This window comes from Lepidothrix coronata, unplaced genomic scaffold, assembly GCF_001604755.1.
Source record: "Lepidothrix coronata isolate B3197 unplaced genomic scaffold, Lepidothrix_coronata-1.0 Scaffold161, whole genome shotgun sequence".
NCBI lineage: Eukaryota > Metazoa > Chordata > Aves > Passeriformes > Pipridae > Lepidothrix > Lepidothrix coronata.
Window position 1 is genome coordinate 931751 of NW_016690341.1, and position 21318 is coordinate 953068.

Here is a 21318-nt window from a genome sequence, read left to right on the forward strand (position 1 = left end):
ACTGACAATATTTTTTAAAAATCAGTCTAGACTCTATGAAGCAGGTCTCAGAGAAAACTACTTGCCTATGATATATGGCATTTTAACATATTATTCTAAATTACTTCCATCAAGAAGTGAAATGGCATTCAGTTCATGAGCATGTGAACAAGCTGTAGAATTTCCTTTGACAACACACTCCTTGTGAGATCAAACTTGTAAGACAACACATCAGATTTAATGTCTAATGCATCAACTTATTCCCTTGCTTTGGTTTTTTTTAGTTCTAATGTTGAGAGGATATTTTCCCCAAGTTGACATAAATATTAGAAATCAGAAGAAAATATGACTTATTCTCTCTAAAAGACAGTGCAGCACTTAGAAATAATCAGCCTGCAGAAATAGAGAAGATAAGGAAATGACAGATTCATTAAACAGCTTCTTGCATCTGTCTTTAAAGCAGAAGCAGATTTTAGACAGCTGCATACCACAGAAATATACTCTAATAGAGCAGAAAGGAGTAGTTGCATGCAATACAGCAATAACAGGAATTGTTGCAAATTTTAAAATGAGACAGCATTCTGCGAAGTGACACTGAAATAGCAACATTCAGGATTTTGGATTTTTTTCTTCCTTTGATTACTCAGTTGTCTTCCAGTCTGGAAAAGTGTAAACTGTAAAATCAAGCAAGCCACCTGTTTGATTTTCTTGTCTGCAAGAAAGGGTGTGCATCAGTGGAGTATGAGCTGGGCAATGTTCAGATGAGAATGGCTCTCACCTGTTACTGTTGTGGTGTGTCTTGATGTATGAAGTGTTTGCATGCATCGGGGGACTGCCAGTGGTTATCTCCTCTGTGAAATAAAGGAGCTTATCAAAAAATAGCTTTGTCAATTATCTTTCTTTGTACAGTGAGTACTACATTTGATATGTTATTATGTGATATATAATATAGTACACATGTGTATATAATATAAATATCAATATTTCACATAACTATAACAAGACTTATGTGCTCCACTGCAAGCACCTCAGCACTACCATCTTCCCAGGAAGGCCATGACTTTGGCTGGCATCTTTTGATACCACTCAAGCAGCTGAGAGTCCTTGAGCATCACCACCTAAACCCCGCTTCAGTGGCTAATTATGCAGCCTCTGACAGTTTCTTTTCCACATTTGTTTTCTATTGGCAAAGCCTGACCTAGACTTAGAAATAGATTCCAATGTTCATGTTTTAAAATAAACCCCAGTTCTCTAACGGGAGTGTCTTATATCCTTACTGATGAACATTTTATGGCTTTTTACACATGGTAATACAAGGGAGAATGGCTTCAAACTGAAAGAGAGTAGGTTTGGATTAGATTAGGAAGAAATTCTTCACTGAAGGTGGTGAGGCACTGACACAGACTGACCAGAGAAGATGTGGCTGCCCCATCTCTAGAAGTGTACAAGGCCAGGCTGGATGGGGCTTGGAGCAACCTACCCATGGCACTGGGGTTGGAACTAGATGACCTTTAAGGTCTCTTCCAGTCCAAATCATTCTGTGATTCTATGTTACTGCTTGATTTAAACAGGGAGGCGGCCTCACCTTACTTATTCTTGCTTATTAAAAAGTCCTGAACCAAAAGTTAGTGGTATTCCACTCTCCTTTTCCTATGTTGCCCTCATGAAATCCTTCTGATATAAATAACTCTGAACTCTCAGTCATGATTATTATATTCCTCTTATCTCTCTCTGTATTGCTTCTCCAGTTACACCAAATTGCAGTTCTTTTTTTGTTTTAAATTTGGATTCTTGGTAAATTGATCTGGAAAAAAAAGCAAAACATGTTTATGGTGACCATACTGTGTGTTTGATTTTCATTTTGAACTCCCAGCTTCCAAGTGAGTTACCTCTCGGTGTCCACATTTGGTCCATCATGACCGGAATGAGTAGAGTTGGAATTTACCTGTTAAATCTTGTCACCAGCACAGAGGAGGAACAGATGTACCTTCTCTCCCTCCCTCCTTCTCTCCTTCCTTTGCCTTAGATATGTTAATTTTGTCCACAGACTAAGCAAAAGGGAACAGAATTTGCACTGAAAATGGTACTGTCTGTGTGATCCCTCCTGCATTCTTTGTTTGATCTTGCTTGCTCTATTTATCTTACTGCCCTTGAAAATAATCAGTTTTTTTAGGAACACATTAACTACATCTTAAAAGTGAAAAATCCAGAGACTTTTTAGTGGTTTTGAACAAGATTTTAAAATTCCAGTAAAAAAACTTCCACACTCTACTTAGTCTAAGGATAATTTCTAATTGATATTCTTTGGGTTTGATATGTTTTTCCAGGACTGTGTTGATTTCTTCTTTGTCACTGAAAGCCTAAATGATCACAGAAATATATGCTAGAGAGTTCCCTTCATTCCACAGCTGTATGACTCTCTATCTAATTTTCCATTCCAAACTGGTCAAGTTTATTTTTCTGTTTTGTACTTCAGTGTCTGAGTGCCTTCAGTCACTGACAATGCAAAAGAGAAATTGAAAGCTGAAGAGCTGTATCTGTCCTGCATGAGCAAATGCACAATCCCAGACTCATCTGTTCACAATATCATAGTAATTTTTGCTCCCCTCCCCCAGACAAATATTTGTAGAAAGTTTCCTGGTTCCACACTTGGCCTAGAAATATATCACCTACTTAAACATAGATCAGAAATGCTAAATGTCCTTTTGCCATAAACACGCAAAAAAGAAAATAACACTTGATGTCCAGATTAGGATGTAGGCAAAGGACAGTCTCTTTTTTTTTTCTAGAAACAAAGAGGAACTCCAAGGAAAGTTAAATGAAGAATTAATCTTTGATTAATTAATTCAATAAATTATGTTTACATCAAAATTATTTTTTAATTTTCTTTCCTCTATCCCACTATAAAATATCTGCAACACTGCATATATATGTATGTTGTTTTTACTTCAAATATTTTTATGTCACTGGCAGAACAAGAGAATCAAAGTTTATTAGAGAAGCCTCCTGTTGAGTCACAAGGTGCAGATGGGACTCACATGGTTTCTAAACTCCTTCTCAGAGAGAAGCCTGGGTGCATTTGGATCCAATCATAGCCCTAGACTGTCAACTATGTTTATGTCTAAATGATTATATAGGTGTAATCGCAACTTTATAGAACTTTGTCCCACAGGATTGAAAATGGCAAACTGTATATATTTATATAAATAAAATAGATTATTTATTTAAATTGATTATGATAATTATTAAACTAAAAGATCTTAATGAGAAATATTTACCACACAGTATAGATAGCTGTGACTACTAGTATAGTGCACTATTTTTGAAGCTATATCAAAGAAATTATAGTAAAGCTAGCAAAACCACTTATTAAATAGAAATTGATGTTACTCATCGATACCAATGACTGTGGGCAAATCTCTTTTACTCGACCTCAAGGAGTAACCTTGAGGGGCATCCCTACTCAAGGGAGGAATCTCCACACACACTCTCAGAAGGGGTTTGTTAGAAAACATTATCAATAAAAAAGGGTTGGGGCTTTCATAGTATAAAGTGATTGACTGTCATGCATATGTCTCCAGGCCAGCTGTGTCAGCTCAGTAGCTATAGATAAGTTATCAGTATAAGCACTTGGTTCCTTTATCAGGTACTTTGCCACATCCTCACCTGTTTCTGTCAGGAAACACTGTTCTTCCTCAGGATGTTTAACTTAGGGGTGGATTAGTCAGCCTAGTTTCTTCAACACCAAAAATAACTTGACTCCCCTTCTCCATCTAGAACTGATGCTTTGCAAACAGAGTATTGTGAGAATTGTTTTACCGCCACAGCAAGAACTAAGTTAGCTAAGTTTTTCCCTTTAAAGATTCCCAATTATCTCTGTCTGGTATTTTACATATAGTATTAGCTTAGTTGAAAACTAGCTAGTGGAAAGCTAGCTTTCTTCTTTTCTAGTAGGAATAAACAGCTAACAGGTCATTATGTACCAAATTCTCTAGGGCAACCTTAGATGTATATTAATGTTGTGGGTGAATTGAAGTAAGAACTGACCTAATACATACGTTTACTATAGCAGTTGGGGACAAATCGGTATTTCAGGCATGGATATCTGCAATGTGGACCATAATCTTCATTCTTCCCTTGATATGCCAATTGTACTGATGATCAGATTTGCTTAAGCCTTAATTTAGGCCTTGTTACTTTTACAAGATTAAAATTATTATAGCAATGGTAAACCTTACTAATTATTTGACATCTCTTCTATTGGCTTCTAAGAACAGGATTATCCCACTGATTAAACATAAGTCTATTTATGTCACTTTAATTGCAGCATCACACCATTGGCCTGGGATTTAGCTCTAAATTGTAGACAACTAGGAGCAGGTGTTGAACAAGACACCAAATTCAGTTTTCTAGCTAATTGAGAGCTAGTTAATGCAGTCGGTGGAGCCTAGCTGAAATGCATTTGTATTAGAGTGAGTTGAGCAATTCTCTAGGCCCCTTTCATTGTGTTGGTTGCCACTGAGCGTAACGAGAAATTAGCAGTCTAGCTCCCCTGCAGGCATATTGAAACATCCAAATTTAGGTGTCTACAGCCTGGAGTTGAGTCTACACTTAATGACCTGACTGGTGAATTTCTTGTTATGCGAAATACTTTATCCAAGCTGCTTGATAACTTGCTGTGAAAGTATCTTCTAATCATACTGTAATGCAGAAAATGCACACACAATGCCATATTTTATTGAAAAAAAAAAAAAACAAAACAAAAAAAACACACACAAAACCCCCTCCAAATTCCCAAACCAATGCCTTTTACCATGCCAAGGCTTTCCTATTTGTCTTCTGTTACTTCAACTAGCAAGGATTCCAACTGACCACACTGCTCAGAGTACAATGCCTTCCTTTTCACACTTTTATAAATGTTAAAACACCTTTGCATGATCAACAGCACCCAGGTATTACTCTGTTTGACACACACTCCACCTAAGTACAGGGATAACAGCATACATGTCCTAGCAAAATTACCGGAATGACATTAATATCTTATACTTACAGGGAGAACACCTGCAATTTGAATTGAGTATAATAGGAAATATATGGCTGGAGGACTATGAATATCAAAGTTTCCTGAGGATCAGTTAGGATTCATCATTTTCATAATGACTCTGGCATGCATCATAAGTACAGTAGTTTGCAGAATGAAATTCAATCCCTTTTCCATCAGTGGCTCCCCACTGTAGTGATTCAGGTTGCACCCATGTTGAACAGGAGAGACACGGTGATGGGTTAGGTCTAAGGCATGGGTTCACCGAGAACAAGATTTAATGGATTTCCTCTGAACTTGTGTGTCAGTTGCTATGTCCAACACCGACCTTTTGCTTCACTGAGTCTCCACAAAACAGTTTCTTAAGGAAACTGTCCAGAGAAATGAAGACTAACCCACAGAAGCAAAAAATTCATAGAAAACATTTGAGTGTCAAACAAACTGATTTAAAGCTTAAACAGAAGCTTTAGGAAGAGAAATCCCATTTTAGTACAAGCACAGTCCAAATCTTTCTCCCTGCTCAGGTTCAGATGGAACAAAAAAACACATCTGTCAGCAGTGTGAGTTTAGTGATGGAGAGAAGTGCTATAAAACGACAGCCTGAAGCCCTTTCTTAGTCACATGTACAGCATAGAAATGGAGTATGTTTCTGATATAATGGATCTCCTTTCTCTTGTTTGCTTATCTCTTTTTCCTCTTGCACATCTGTAGCATTTTTATGTATGTATCTTATCACCTTCTACAGTTCCTGAGTTCTTCTGAATCATCTTTGTCCAGTCACAGGTTCTCACCTGCCACAACATCTGCCCTGATTGCTCACCTCTTGTGCTTTTGATTGACACTGTTCTTAACTCCCCCTCCCAATTTTCAAACTGCCCAGTTCTCATTTTTGTTAATATTGGGTTAGACAGCAGATAAATCAGACACATTCTCTATTACTGAATCAACTGTTCTTTCCAGTTCCTTGTCTGGCAGTGCTCCAACCAGATCATTTGGGCGTCTATAGCATTGCCAAGTGCAACTTAAGAGCTACAGATGCTGATTCCCATTTTAGTTTGTTCTGGAGTCACTGAGATTCGCTTGTTGGAAGGAACTACTCTGGAAGGCTACCTCTGAACCCCTGGGAACAAGCCTGGACCTTCACTTTGCCCACTGCAAAACTGTTAGTTTTCTCCCAGGCTCTTTGTTCTGCTTCAACTACCTCTACATAAGAAAAATCTCAACTGGAAATTCCTGACAGTAGAGACACAAGCCAGTAAGAGCTGGTTGGTCCCAGGGCCCCCATTATTTAGCAATAGAAGTTGTGATCCCACAATTCTGGTTAGGTCATCATTTTGCTTTAACTTACTGTTGTGATCCAATCTCCTGAGCTCAGAAACCCTGGGTTTAGGGTCAGATATGACTCATTATTCTAAACTTAATAATACATAATTACATAATTTTATTTTGACAAAGTATGAAGACAAATCTTACTTCTTACTATTATAGGACATTACACCTGTGTCTTCTCATAAATGACAAAAAAAATCACATAGGTAATTGTCCAAGCATGGAGAAAGTAGCCTGACCATCTTAAATAAAATATAATGTGGGTCACACAGAGAAAGAACATTTGTGTACTTTACTTAAAAGAGATATATGCAGAAGATGGGATGTTAGGACACATTCTTGGTCTAGAACTAATGTGTTGTTTATGCATCAGCCTGACTTGGGCATTGTCTAAAAGATGAGAAATTATGATACTAAAATGACAAAACATTATTCAAGGAGGAGGTAGAAAGACCATCGTGACCAGTGACAGGACCCAAAGAAATAGCCTGAAGTTGTTACAGGGGAGTTTTAGGCTGGATATTAGGAAAGATTCTTCACCCAGAGAGTGGCTGGGTGCTGGAACAGGCTCCCCAGGGAAGTCGTCATAGCATCAAGCCTGACAGAGTTCAGGAGGTGTTTGGACAACACTCTCAAGCACACGGTGTGACTCTTGGGGATGGTCCTGTGCAGGGCCAGGAGTTGGACTTGATGATCCTTGTGGGTCCCTTCCAACTCTGTATATTCTGTGATTCTGTGATTAAATTTGATGTAGAATTTTTTATCTACTATGAATTTTTGTATTCTTTCGGTTGATTAAGTTTGTTATAGATATTTTATTTAATTACTAATTATTTTAATAAATTTATTATTAATATATACTATATATTCATCATATGTATATCACATTCATTTCATATTCCTAATTGGTCTGACTCCTTAGACAACTGAGATGTCCTATGTATCTTCACATATGCATATAAAAGAGGAAGAGAAAGATAGACTAAAGAAGCGTCGACAGCTTTCTTTTAATAATTTTTAAATTTCTAAATAACATTTTGGAAATGTCATTTTAAAAGTATATAAGAGCTGGAGAAGACAAAAAAAAAAAGTTGAAAAAATTATAAAGATTTTTTTTCTCTTGAGTCCAAGAGGAAAACTATGTCCCGATTCTGTGTGTGTATATGCCAATTTTGAAATCCTTTATCTAATTTTTACTTGATCTAAAGCAGTATAATATAAAAATTTCAGTAAATTATTGAATTACTAAGTATCAAGAAAAGATTCTAAAGTTTGATCACATAGGCAACATGTCAGATTTTTTTAAAATGTTTTCCATTAATTCCCTCTTTCCTTTATGATAGTCTAAACCAGGAATAATTCTATTGGATTCAGCAGAGTTAAAATTCATGGAAGACCAAGAACAACACTGGGAAAATAAAATGCACTTGAAGTTCAGGCATGTTTATGTCTGGACCTTCCACTTTTCCTATCATGATAGAGAAATCTGAGCCCCAGAGCTCTGAGCCAGAGTCAAATTTCCACTATGTTTCAGATGGGAAAGAATATCTGTACCATGTCTGTACTGGGAATATTGTCCAAACCTATGATTAGATTTTTTAAAAAAGCAACACAGACAGAAAACAGATGTTAACTGTTGTGAGAGAAAAGTGATTGGCAGAGAAGAGAACTGAAAAATCAGTGTTTTAGCATAAAGTGCCTTTAATTGGAAATGGCAATACCACAGTGAGGGAGAGATGCTATCTTAAAATGTGAGGCATAGCTCAAGAAGCATCCAGGCTGTACATCCAAGAAGGGACTGTCTATATTTTGAGGAGATTCTACATATCCTGCACGTAGCTAATAACATGCTGAAATGTCAGGCTTGTATTTCATCTACCTTCCAGTTACCTGCATTTGCCTTTGGACAATAGAGGACAACATAGAATTACCATAGAAATACCACACTTATCTTGCAAGCTATTTGTCATACAAATTTCCCTTTAGGGAGATAGCTGTGTTAGTGATTATATGTTCCCTTAAAGGAGGCATCATTTCCCCCTTGAATCCAGTAATCGTAGTTTAATGAAGTTAGAACAGTCATTCCCAGCTAAGATGCCTTACATGCCAAATTTTATCTCTCTGTCTCTGCAGACAGAAATATAACACCAGTTATTCTTTACAGGGAATTTTTGCATCTTCCTCCTTACTGTTCCCCCAGTGCTGAGGGATGCAGTGATTGATGCAGTGGGATGAGCCCAGAAACTGTAAATCAGGAGGAAAGCAGGGAGAGATGGAGCGGCGCAGCGAGGTGCAATACAAACCAGCCAAGCAAGGCTTTATTTCTGCTGCATCATCACTGAGAAAAATGACACTATAAATGAAATGGAGAAACATAAATAAAATGAATGGAATTTTGGGGTTGGGATTTTTGTGGTTTTTTCCTCCAAATTAACCAAAGTCTAACAGTATTTGGAAGAAAGGCAAAACACTCAGTTAACAAAACATTAGTTCCTCTTCAGTACGGGAATGAAGTATCTGAATTAGTAAAACATGCTTAAAGCTAACCACAGCCCTAAGTTGATCTGGATTTTACTCCTAAGCAATGAAGCACAGATATTGAAAGCTATCCTTTACCTTAAGCTGACAAGCTATTACTGCATAGCAATAATTTTTAACATGTTTTTCCTTTGTTCTCTTTTAATTAGGCAGGAAAATGTTGTGCTAAGCATAACATGTTTGAGTCGTACATGCACCATTTTTAATGGTATTGAAGTTTAAACCTACTTTATCTGTGTGCCATAGCTTCATTGGTATCTGTATATTATTTTGAGATCTGAGGATAAAATTAATGCAACAATTGTCTCTCCTGCACCAAACTGGGTAAAAGAGAAAAGAGTATATCTAATACATTACCCATTTCAGATCACAAAATGATGCAATATTTGAAAGAGCATAACAAGCTCACCTTCTGAACAGGTGCCATCACTACAGTCAATAGTTCTGCAAGCAGCCCTCAGAGGCTTCATGAACCTTACATCCATACCCGTTGTACCATAGTGATGGAACCATATTTTTTCTGCAGGGCTGTGGCTTGCTTTCTACAAATAGTTGGAGTTAGCATAACAATAGGGCTTGTATTTGCCTTATGATAAAAAAAAAATACAATATTCTGTAGGAAATGGCAAGGTTGATCTCATTCTTCTCACATGATACTTGTAAAATATTGGAAGTACTCATAACACAGACATTTTTAAAACAATCAAAAAAGAATGTTCCTTTTTAAATTCTTTGTCAAAGTCTATAAATTTTAGCTTCCATATCCTGCTCTGCAGTGCTGGAAGCTGTTTATTTTCACTGTGAAATGGCTTTTCAGCCCTCCTCAGTAGATGGCCACTTTGAAGAGGTGGGGAGAGGATCCTGTAAGTAGCATGATGTGACTGAGCTTAGCTGTGAGAGGGTTCCCCCATGTTGTTGATAGTGGGATTTGGATAAATGCCTAATCCAATGGTTTATGAATGAACCAATACTTTTCATTATTGCCACAATGTCCTGAAACTTTGAAGAGTAATAGCCTAATGTAAGGGAAAAATAAAAATACACAAAGAAGTAGTTATCTCAATTGTATCATTCCTGATTGTGGCTAATTACCAGCAGTCTTGGAGCTGAGAGTAAACAAAATTAAATTTTTGTAAAGTCAGTGGAATTTTAGGTAGGAGGGGAAAAGAAACATTGAGTCATTTTAAGCATGAACATATGAAGATCCTCATTAAAATAGAAACAGGGGATCATACTGCCAAAAATATAAAACAAAACCTGTTCAACATTTTAGTATTACTTAGTATCCAGCTGATTATGTCTTTTTATCAGTGTGAATTTTCTTGCAATGTTTTGACATTTAAAATTCCCTATTCTTTGATTTTTGGGCTCAGTATTGCTACATACCAAGTGTGCAAAATGGGTTTTGGGAACTTTTTCCTCCAGATATACACACATACACTCACTGCTGTATCCCCCCACCTGTGTTGACCAGCTTCTTACCTGATATCCTAATTTATCCAGTCACAGACTTGGCAGCTGTGCTTTCCAAACCAGGGAAATCTTAATTCCAGTGGGGACCTGGAGGTGTCCTGACCAGACTTAAAGAAATTACATGGTGGTGGAAAGAGCACATGGAAAGAAGATAAGTTGCAACTTCTGCAATCACTATCTTTACCTGCAGTTTGTTTTCATGTTTCTATCAAATTATCTCCTTCTACTGTCTTTTGGGGGAAAAATTGGCATGAGTTTCTGCTGTCCACCTAATACCTGTTCCCAGCCTGGTTTCACTGTTGCTGGTCCAGCAGTCTGCAAACACAGTGAACTGCATCAGGGAGCTGGTGTGGCTGCAGAGTAAATGATGCTGACAGCAGCACCCATAGGAGCACAGCCCTGGTTGGTCCAATTGCACCTTCCTGTTGATTTATTATGCATATTTTCCTCCTAAGTGTATGTTTATCAATCTCCTTCATCAGCATTATAGAGATAAATCTCTCCATAGTTCCCTCAGATGGAACAGGATGGGGACAGTGCTTGTATATATTTCATTGTAATTTTGGATTTCTAAAATGGAGTATTTTGACTGAAATTTTGCATATTCTACACTGTGTCCTTTTTCAAACGCTTCTCATCTTTTGGGATTTGTTGAGGCAATTGATTATGAATAAAGTTTGGGTTTATCAGGAAACTAGTGTTGAATTATTATTGTAGTTTAATTATTACTATTGTAGTGGAACCACTATCATCTCAGATATATGGCCTCTAAATATAATCTGTACATTGTCTTTCCCATTGCAATTTTCAATGGACTGAGGGTTTAGAGATTTTGGTTTTTTGCAATAATAGACAAATATTTTTCCTTGTCAATTGACTAAAACAAATTCTGTTTTACATACTTTTTCTGTCTACCTGACTGTCTTCTTTTTAAATTTTCCTGTATGACATGCTTTTTTTAATAGAAAACTTCATAATTGTTGCTGCTTTTTGTTAGGGCAGTCAATTGAACATTCCACATCCCACTTTAGCATCATTTTTTAAGGTGTAATTCAGATCTGACCCCCAAACAATTGGCTCCAAGACCAAACACTAATTTTTGTAATTACTTATTAATGTAGTTATTCATTTTCAAAAAAGATCCTTTTAGCGATATTCTCTCTTCCCTGTAATTTAACAATTACTTCTAATTTCTGATGCTGCACAGTGAGCACAGTGTATATGTACCTCTAATCACATGTCCACGTACATGTACATATCATATGTTTTGCTCCTACAATACAATGCTCCTACAATGCCTGAGAGGACTGGACAACAAAAGTCATTTTCTCCCTTCATAACCATTTTGCAGGCAGGTTATAAAATAACCATTTTACAAGAAGGTAAAGAGAAATGTGAAGTCATTCAAGGCTCAAAGGGATCCAGACATCAGGGAACTGGAGCAGAACCAGAAAGCTCTGACTAATTGTATAAGTTCCTGATGGCACAACCAGAGAAGATTGCATGCCTCCACATGGTGGAGACACTGAGAAGTGGGCAGGGAGCTGCTTCAGGCTGTTCAAGAAGAAATCATGTTGCCTTTGATGTTTTGCTCTGAAATAAGCATAGGAATGTTAGGGCTGAAGGCAAGGGTTGTGCGCAGATGGAGAAGTACATTGGCAAGTGCAAAGGTTTCAGTTTGACTATGTTGGAGTACTTAGATTTTTTCACTTCAAAATATGTTGGAGTGGTTTTTTTGCACTTCTTCAGTTTTACTTTGTATTTTAATATATAAGAGTGCAGGTTGAAATCAGAATGGAGAATTATATCTGCTCTTTATTTAATGAAACATTTCTACTTACCTGATATCTGATATTTGCTGCCAATGTTCCTACATCGGAATTCAAGACGGCTTTGAACCGTCTATAAAAACAAAAATTCAAATTGCAGAGCTCTTTCTTTGCTTTTCCCTTTTACACTCACATCAAAAGGGAATCTGATTCTTCCTCTCTTTGCATCCTAACAGTGTGCCAACCTTTGTAGCAGCTGCATACTGATTACAGCATTTTCTGGCCCTGTCTGTAGGGGTTTTGTCCCTTTGTCAAGTTTTGATAGTTAATTTAGACCAATCTCTTAGCTACTCTGCTAAGGAATATTTTCACTTGAGCATGTGAATTATTCCTTTTATATGCAGTGGATTTCAAAAGAAAGAAAAAAAATCATACTCCAAAAATTTCAAATCAAAACTTTTATTAGTATAGTTTTATTATTTTATATTTCTCTTTTTCCTGGACACAATTATTTGTTTCTTTTTTCTTCTCGCTTCAGTTTATCATTCTTTTTTCTAGTTCATATGGCTTGTAAGTAGTTTTTAGCCTATTTATTGTCGTGTCCCTAATTGTTTACTGAACATGATTGCCTCCTGTTATTGCTTCAAGATTCCAATTTTGACTGGAGAGATTGTATTCTCTCCTGCTTGCCCTTTAACACCTCTCACTGCTATGACAGTACATTTTCCACTCAAACACATTGTTTCTTCACATTTCAAACCCCCTTTCCAGTGCACTTTAACATCATAGTCTGGTCACTGAACATCTAAAATCTGATTCTGTTACCTCATTTCATCCTGAACTGTCTTCATCCTTATGCTTCCCATTCCCTAACTCCTTTTCTGCACAACCTCTGCCATGCACTTCACTTGGAATTGAAGTAAATACTCTAAAGAGCCTCCAGTTCTGAAAAAAACATGTTGCTTGACTGTTTTTTCTTGTATCAACTTCTATTTCCATCAACTGAACCACAGAAAGTATGTCTTTTTTCTGAATTGACCATTAAAGCCAATTGATCACACAGTTAGCAAACACATTTCATACACCGATATATTACTTAAAATATTCTCTAAAAAACAAAGGCACCTTTGAATTGTCACAACTATTGTTTTCCTGGAGAGAGTCCAGGAGTTGCTCTCAGTTCTGTATTGTACATGTAACATTAGTTCAAGTGACTATAAGAGCTTTTCTTCATTTTATTTTCTGAGAATAAGCATTGCATTAATTTACATTTCTTTTATAGCTGCCAGGAAGAAAATATTTTATTTTATTTAAATCTATTGATTTAGTAGAAAAGCAATATCTCCTCCTTGTTTTGAAAAGGGAAATAAATTCTCATTATTCACTACTCAGTCACTGAAAAGTACTTTGGGAAGCATTATTTGAAATTCCAGAATGAAAAATGTTAATGAAAAGAAGTTCAAACAAATTTCTCAAGAATTCTCCAATTAGAAAATTGGAGTAATACTGCAGATTCAGTAAAAAAGATAAAAAAGGAAATGATGTTTAGTTGGTAGTTAAATATACTTGTAAACTTGAATTGGGAAGAGCACTTGTTGAGGTAGTAGACAGGCTTGAAAGAAGGGAACATGTATCAGAGCTACAGCAACACGGGAGAAAAGGATTGACCAAAAATCGGAAATCAGCTTCAACCCTGCTGCCTGTATCTCCCACCAGTGATGGAGTGACCTTGGCAAGTGGAAGGAAAAAAAAGGAGGTGGAAAGATGGGTGCTAGACTTACTCACTGCAGTTGTGTGCATAGTTTGATGAAAAATTATTTCAGCTCTTTTTCATTACAATCTCTAAAGTCTTCACTTATGTCCAGTGGTGGTGTATCCTCATCTTCTAGTTTTCCCTTCCTTTTTCTTGTCTGTCCCTTGGGAATAGACATCCTTTCTCACTAAAGAGATAACCTTAACAATGAATCCTAAAAATTAGCATGCAATGGATGTAATTAAATCATAGAATCACAGAATGCTTTGCACTGAAAGAGACCTTAAAAATCATATAGTTCCAACCCCTCTGCTATGGAGAGGGACACTTTTCATTAGACCAGGCTGCTCAAAGCCCTGTTCAACCTAACCTTGAAAACAATCAGGGAAGAGGCATCCAAAACTTTTCTAATTAAGTGGCACTTCAGTAAATGTTTTGTTGCACTTCAGTAAATGTTTTGTTATTTTGTCCAATCAAAACCCTTTCTGGGTCTTGGGGAGAGGTGAGAGGATTTACTTCAGCTAGAGTGTTTGCTTTTCCAGTCTGCATTTGTTAACCAGGTAGATATGCCTTTTTTTTTTTTCCCTTTGATCTTTTAAGGCTGTGGAGGCTTTGCAGTCCTTTGATAATGTTATCATTTCTTTTTATTTATTTAGGGAATAGATGTCATAGTGCAAGATGGATGCTGGTAAACTTAATCTATTTGTATGAATGTTTACCACCAACTGTGCAGAGAGCTTGCCTCTATCGGAAATCATTTGCCCTCTCTCCATTGCTGGCTCTATGTAAAGGTAGTGAGGAGCCCAGGAAGAGCCAGGCAGAGGATAGGACTTTATCTGAAGCCACAAAGTGACAAGTGTGACACAAAGCACAAAGAAACAAGGAAGAGAAAAACCTTTCCCCCTACTCTATTCTGCATTGACACACCTATCTCTGCAGCAAACCTTGCTTCTTCAAGTACATTTACTGACTTTTATATCACCTTGCCACCCCACCTGTCCCTCCTGGTGTCTATCTAGTCATATGCTTCATGCTTTCAAAATCCTATGTTGTGAGCTGTCTGAGGCAGCATCTGCCCTTGTCTCACTTGCTCATACAGAGACTTGAACAGTGGGTCTTTGAAGCATGCTACTAGTTTCTAGGTGCTAAGAGAATAATAATAAACAATATTAAAAACTGTAGCAGCTGCAATAAAACATGCATTTATAGAGGCTAGCTTGATGCATAGTTAATCAATCATTTAAGTTTTAAATATATATATATAAATAAATGGCAACAATAAATAAGATGAAACTGCAGCTGAGAGAGAACTCTCATGGCTGTTAATTTTTTTCCCCCACTTATCTTTCTTCTGCATAAGGGTTAAGAATAGGTTTGCGTTGCAAATTCCAGTCAGTGGATCTCTCCTCAATGACAGTTTTGCTATAATTCTCCTCATTTCAAGCTCCTGCTTAAAAAGGTAACAGCAAATGGCATCCAGGCCATTTTTGCAGTCATCGGCAGCTGACTCAGTTGATTCACTTCCACAGATTTAAGTTGTTGTGTGCATAGTCAATCCCCCTGGAAAAAGGCTGCTTTCCCATATCAAATGGCTTGTGCAGACACCAAATCCTGATTTTAAAATAAGCGTAAAAGCTAAGGTTTTAAGGCTCCATATCCAGCCCAGGTCTCAGGAGGGTGTTATAAGTCATTTGCAAAATCTTCTCTTCAAGAGTTTTTTTGATGGTTGTTACATCAGAAACAGGTGAATATACAAAAGTAATATCTAGAATAGCTCCTTTTTATCAAATCACATTTATGTTGGTCATCAAATATTTTTGAGCTAACGAATGATAGCACCCAAAGAGCTATCTGATAACTAAAAAATATAGTTGTGCCTCATTCATTTGATATGATAAACCATTGACCAGTGTTACTCATGTCAGCTCACCCAATATGTTCCTTGCTATTTTCATCAGCATTAGTCAACAGGAATTTCCTATGCAAGAATCAAGAAATATTACTGTGAAAAGCATATTTAAATTTCAAAGACTCTGTATGGTCAATCTAGTATCATTATATAACTGTTGAGTTTGTTCAAATTCTAAAAATGGCAACCAGACATTATGAAATCAGTGTAGTCTCTAGAAGACCTAAGACTGTTTAGTCTAGAGACCAAAAGACTGAAGGAAAACAGGATAATCATTTCCAAATATGCAGAAGAGGCCTTCAAAGAGAAAAGGAGTAAAATGTTGTCCTCTTTGAATAAAATAAGAAGCAAAGGCTTCAACTGCATCAGAGAGCTCTGGGTGAAACCACTGGGAGGACCCTCTAACAAAAAAAACAAAACACTGGGCTAAGCTGCCTGAAAGGCTGCAGCACCTCCCCCCCAGAGTTTTGCAAAAAGGCCCAAAACATAGACCAGGACCTCTGTGTAGGCTATCAAGGAATAATTTATTGACCCTCCTTTTTTTTACACTATTTTCTACTAATTTGTGCTCTTCCAGTTTTTCCACGGAAAGACTTTCCGCGCTCTGTTTAGAAGTACCAATAAGGCTGAGAAATTTGGGATGGAATTTCTTTTGAAGCACATTTTTGTTAAACTTTCTGTGAATAGATGCTTTATCAAAAGATATTATCTGGTCTCTACCAAAAGTCAGGTTTTTACTTATAAACAGTCTATTTACAGACGTTTCAGCAGTTCTGCATTGAAAATGACCCAGCAATAGTCTCAGTTAGTAATGCTGGGTAAGTAGCTATATTTGTACCAAAGAGAAGAAAAGTATAGCCACAATTCTGATATGACTTTTCTTGCTTCTGCTGTTGTTGCTTCACAAGTTTGTTGTACTTTTGTGCACTTACTGTCTGCCTTTTTTTAAAAATATATAAAATTCGCATGTAAGAGCTGAGAGACAAAGTGGTAGGAAGTGTTACAGGTAGCTGGACTTTCTGATGTCCATGATTTTTCTTGCTAGAATCATAGTCCTGCTGTTTACAACAATGACAAGCAACTTTCTCATGCTGCTGTTGTGATGCCCATACTGACAAGTGCTGACATTACATCGTTGGCAGATATGCTGCATGAAGGGAAGGGAACCTGACTGCTGAGAATGAAAACCACAGGAACATATTTTTGTTGAGATATTTTATATACTCACAGCTCTAAGCTCTCAGAAATCTCTTCTGCTATTCTCCTTTAAATTTCAGCTTCTCAAGTCTCTGCAAAGAGGGGTAGTCTCACATAATGGCTCTTTTAAAGTAAATTCACTGAAGTGGATTAATTTCCATTTTAAAGCAGGGTGTAGGAGGTTGCAATTAGAGAATACATTCTTAGTTAAATTTGTTGCTTCTCACAATGTCTTAAACACTTCTTCCTAATATTTGACTTCTATTTTACCATTCCCCCCTCCCATTTGACTAAAAAAAAGAAATAAAACCCAGAAGTATTTCCTTGACCTGATAATTATGCAGGTTAAACTGGGAGACTTTATATTGTGGCAAATACACTAAGAATAAAACAAAACCAAAGTTAAATTATAAATCCATGTCTTTATTGCTCTGTGCTTCTGCCTAGACTTCTACTTTTTCATCACTGCCTAGCTGTATTGGAATGACCTTGCTTTGGGGACTGTATCATGCTCCTGCTGTGTTATCATGGCACTCTAGCTCTGGTTGAGGTGTCTATGTAGATAACAAACCTGAATGGACAATGATTCACATTTTCCTGGGAGAGAATTGTAGCTTTTTTACTTTAAAATTTCTTTTAAAATTAACATATTAAACAGTTATAAGTGAAAAAAAATTATCTAAGCATATTTAATTTCAGGAAGTTTTTGATAAAAGCTTTGAGGTGTCTTGTAATGTTTTAAATTAAGATAAACCGTCACTTAAAATTAAACTTGAAAAGCATATACTTTAAGTTGGATTCACCCTGAAAAAACAATCAGCTTAGCCTGTTTGAGTGTTTCAAAAGGGTCATCTAGTGTCAGTTTCTTGATCTCAAGGCCAAATTATGTTGAAATCAGTACTATGATAAGCAGGCACAATGTATTTCAGGCTATGAAATTACCAATGGTGCTGAGACATTCTTACTTATATCCAGCTCAGTATGTATTGAATAACTCTTAGAAACAAATATTTTGCAGCTGCTTCAAATATTCAGAATTTTAAATTATGAACGATCACCAAAAAATAAGTAATTTTCTGTTAATAAGAGAGTAGTTTGCTTTGTTCTGCAGTAAGTCATGCTTGGACTATTTGAATTCTATTGTGTTTAACAAGATTCAGACAATTCATTTATTCTTGAGATGATAAAATGGATACAATACTATTTTCAGTTGTAATTCTCTTTCATAATTTCGCTCAGCAATTTTTTTTTAGTGGAATGTTCATTGAAAATGGAACCATTAAATGTAACATAAACATTTCTGAATTGAGATGTTTACATTTAAAAATTGCCTCATTTCTCTCTAATGTGTTTTGCTGTTTTTCTTGCCTAATTATCATTCTTTTCAATATTTATGTTAACATGACCTTTCTCTGACTGAATGGCTCTAACTGCTTCTCAAGTACTTATAGCATCATGATTTTTAAATTAAATTATGTTGTTGTGGAAGAGATTGCAATGCAGTCCACAGAATAGCAGGGAAAGGAACAAATTTCTGTTAGTCTCAGAATATGAAAGTAGTAATAATGTTTATTGGCTCACCCTTCTAATCAATGCAAGTGTACCAGAGGAAGTATGACTGTTTCTTGTCCATGATTAGAAACATTCCAGTAAATTTAATGCTGGTCAAAATTGTCAGAGTGACTAGCCATGAAAGATTGTTTAATGTTGTAAAATGTTTATCACTTTTATTTATTATGCCTTCATGCCGCTGACAGAATTAAAGTTACACCATGGATTCTGTCTGCACATTGGAAAAGATCACAGGAACACAGGCAGTAAGATTTGGCTCCACATCTTGAATTTTCAGGTCAATGTTATTCCACAGCCAAAACCTACTCTTTTGAAATCTGTGAGGTCTAAGGTTGCAGCATATGCAATAATAAGCAAATGCAGAATTTTCTTGTAAACACTGGGAGATGTTTACTTTGATTTTCTGCATATCTTTCAGAGTATGTATTCTGTTTGTCTTGAATTTAAGAGTAAAGACCAGACTATCAGCTCAGTTTCACCATGAAACTGTTTATTGTAGACCCAGCTTCCCAAATGCTTTCTTCCTCCACCCTGAAAAAAAAACTCCTCAGTCCTTCTGCTGTTCTCCATTTGGAGATGACAATGACTGAGAACATGATGAGCTGAAGGACATGAATGACACACATCAAAGGAGTAAGAGGGAACAGAATAAACCACTGAAAATAAAATCGATTGAGATGTAGATATTTAAGATTTAAAATTCACTTTTTAACATTGAAAGATGCGAACAAAATTAAAGGAAAAAGATTGAAGGAAAACAATGGATGACAAAAAACTCCCTAAAAAAGGGACACTAAAAATAAAAACAAATCTAACTAAACCAAAAGAAATAGCTTGCAAGGTGAGGCAAAAGGAAAGTCATGTAAACTTTATCTGAAACAGTCACCAATTAACAAAATGTTAATGTATGCATATCAATTTGTGATTCTATTTGACATAAAAATGCCAAATAGAAATAAAAGAATTGGCAGCTAACACATTCAACAAGTTCAAACAACTTAGTCCACAAGTATTCCATAGAACAAAGCCTAATCTGAAAGGATGTTGAGTCTTCTTCAAGGTTTTCTGTTCTCAAGGGCTGAACAATTGGGTATGATCTGACACTACTTCCTGCAGAGTTTGCTTGGGTTGAGTTCCTTGGTGGAATTTAAGAGGAGGGATTTTTTTTCCCCTGCGCACAAAATGTGTATAGTCTGTTTCTAGCTGACTTTTTCTTCCTTCTTAAGAAGGCAGTGAATAAAGAGAGAACTGTTTGTTTACAAAGTCCATGCATAAGTCAGAGGGACCAATATCTTGAGGCAAGTTGCCGCAGATGAGTGGTGTGCCTTACTGGATATTCCAGAATATTAGGACAAAACCCCCCGTAACATTCATAGAATCATAAATCACTAAGTTTGGAAAAGACTTCTAAGATCATCAAGTCCAATCATTGACCTAGCACCACCACCATGTTCAACACTGAACCATATCCTGAAGTGCCATATCTACACATTTTTTGAACACTTCCAGGGATGGTGACCACTTGCCGGGCAAGCTGTTCCAAAGCTTGACAACTCTCTCCATGAAGATTTTTCTCCTATATCCAACCTAAACCTCCTCTGATGCAATTGGAGGCTATTTCTTCTCCTTTTTTTTTTTTTTATAGCATGAAGTGAACTTATCTTGGCCAACAGGTCTCTGACTATCTTGGGCCAATAGCACTAATACAGCTTCTCCAATCCTGCATCCTTCCTTTCAGGACTTCAGGCTTGGCCAGGTGAACGTTAAACACACTTCGCATTCACAGAGGATGCTCTAAAGGCTGGCAACTCATGTGAGTTCCTACTGATAGGTGACCAACTGGAGTTACACAAGGCAGGGTCACCACCAAGAGCATTGGAAAAACAGCATGAAAAGAGTGGAAAGGGAAAAGCAGAAAGAGAGAATGCAATCATCTTTTTTTTTCTTTTCTTTTTTTTTTTTTTAAATGGGGAAAGATGTCAAACTGTCATGTTAGTCTCTGCTAAGTTCTGAGCATGAACAGTTGCCAGGGTAACTGTTGTGCCAAGCCTCGACACTTATGTATTTTTTCCATTGATAATTGCTAATGTGAACAAGTGCTGGCTTGCACTTTACACCTGCCTGGGTTGTAAGTCTGCTTTAATTGGATGTGCCAAGATTGAGGAAAAAGTAATCTGCCCTTTCAAGACAAGTGACAGGTAGATGAAGTGTTGCTTAGGCCTTTACTGTAACAATTTTGCTGACAAAATTACTGAGTTATCTTCCCTCAGTGCACATATACTGCCTTTGTTTATGGAATTGAGAGTTTAAGCTTCAAGGTTCATTATAGGTAATTATGCCTTAAAGTTTCTTGGGGAATGTCTTATGCTGTCTGTTGAAATTCTACTTTTACTCCCAGAGTTCAGAGTGTTTCATTTTATATGTTTATATGTAAATAGTCTTTCAAACTGACGGAGAGAAATGAGCAAAAAACCCCAAAATATTACTGTCCCTGTCTATATATATATATATGTGTGTATATATGTTGTGTATATATATATATATATATATATGACTTTGTTAAAAATATCCAAATGTTTCTAAAGCAAAAGTCTGGAGAATGAACAGGGAAAAGTTTTTGAAAAATTCTTCTGCTGGTAATTTGTTCCACAATCTCAGAAGTGATGTGGAATTATGGAGTAAGTGATGTAATGTAATGGCCAGTCTTCGCGAGCGAAGATTTGGGAAAGGTCATTGACCCTTCGAGCCTGCGCAGTGG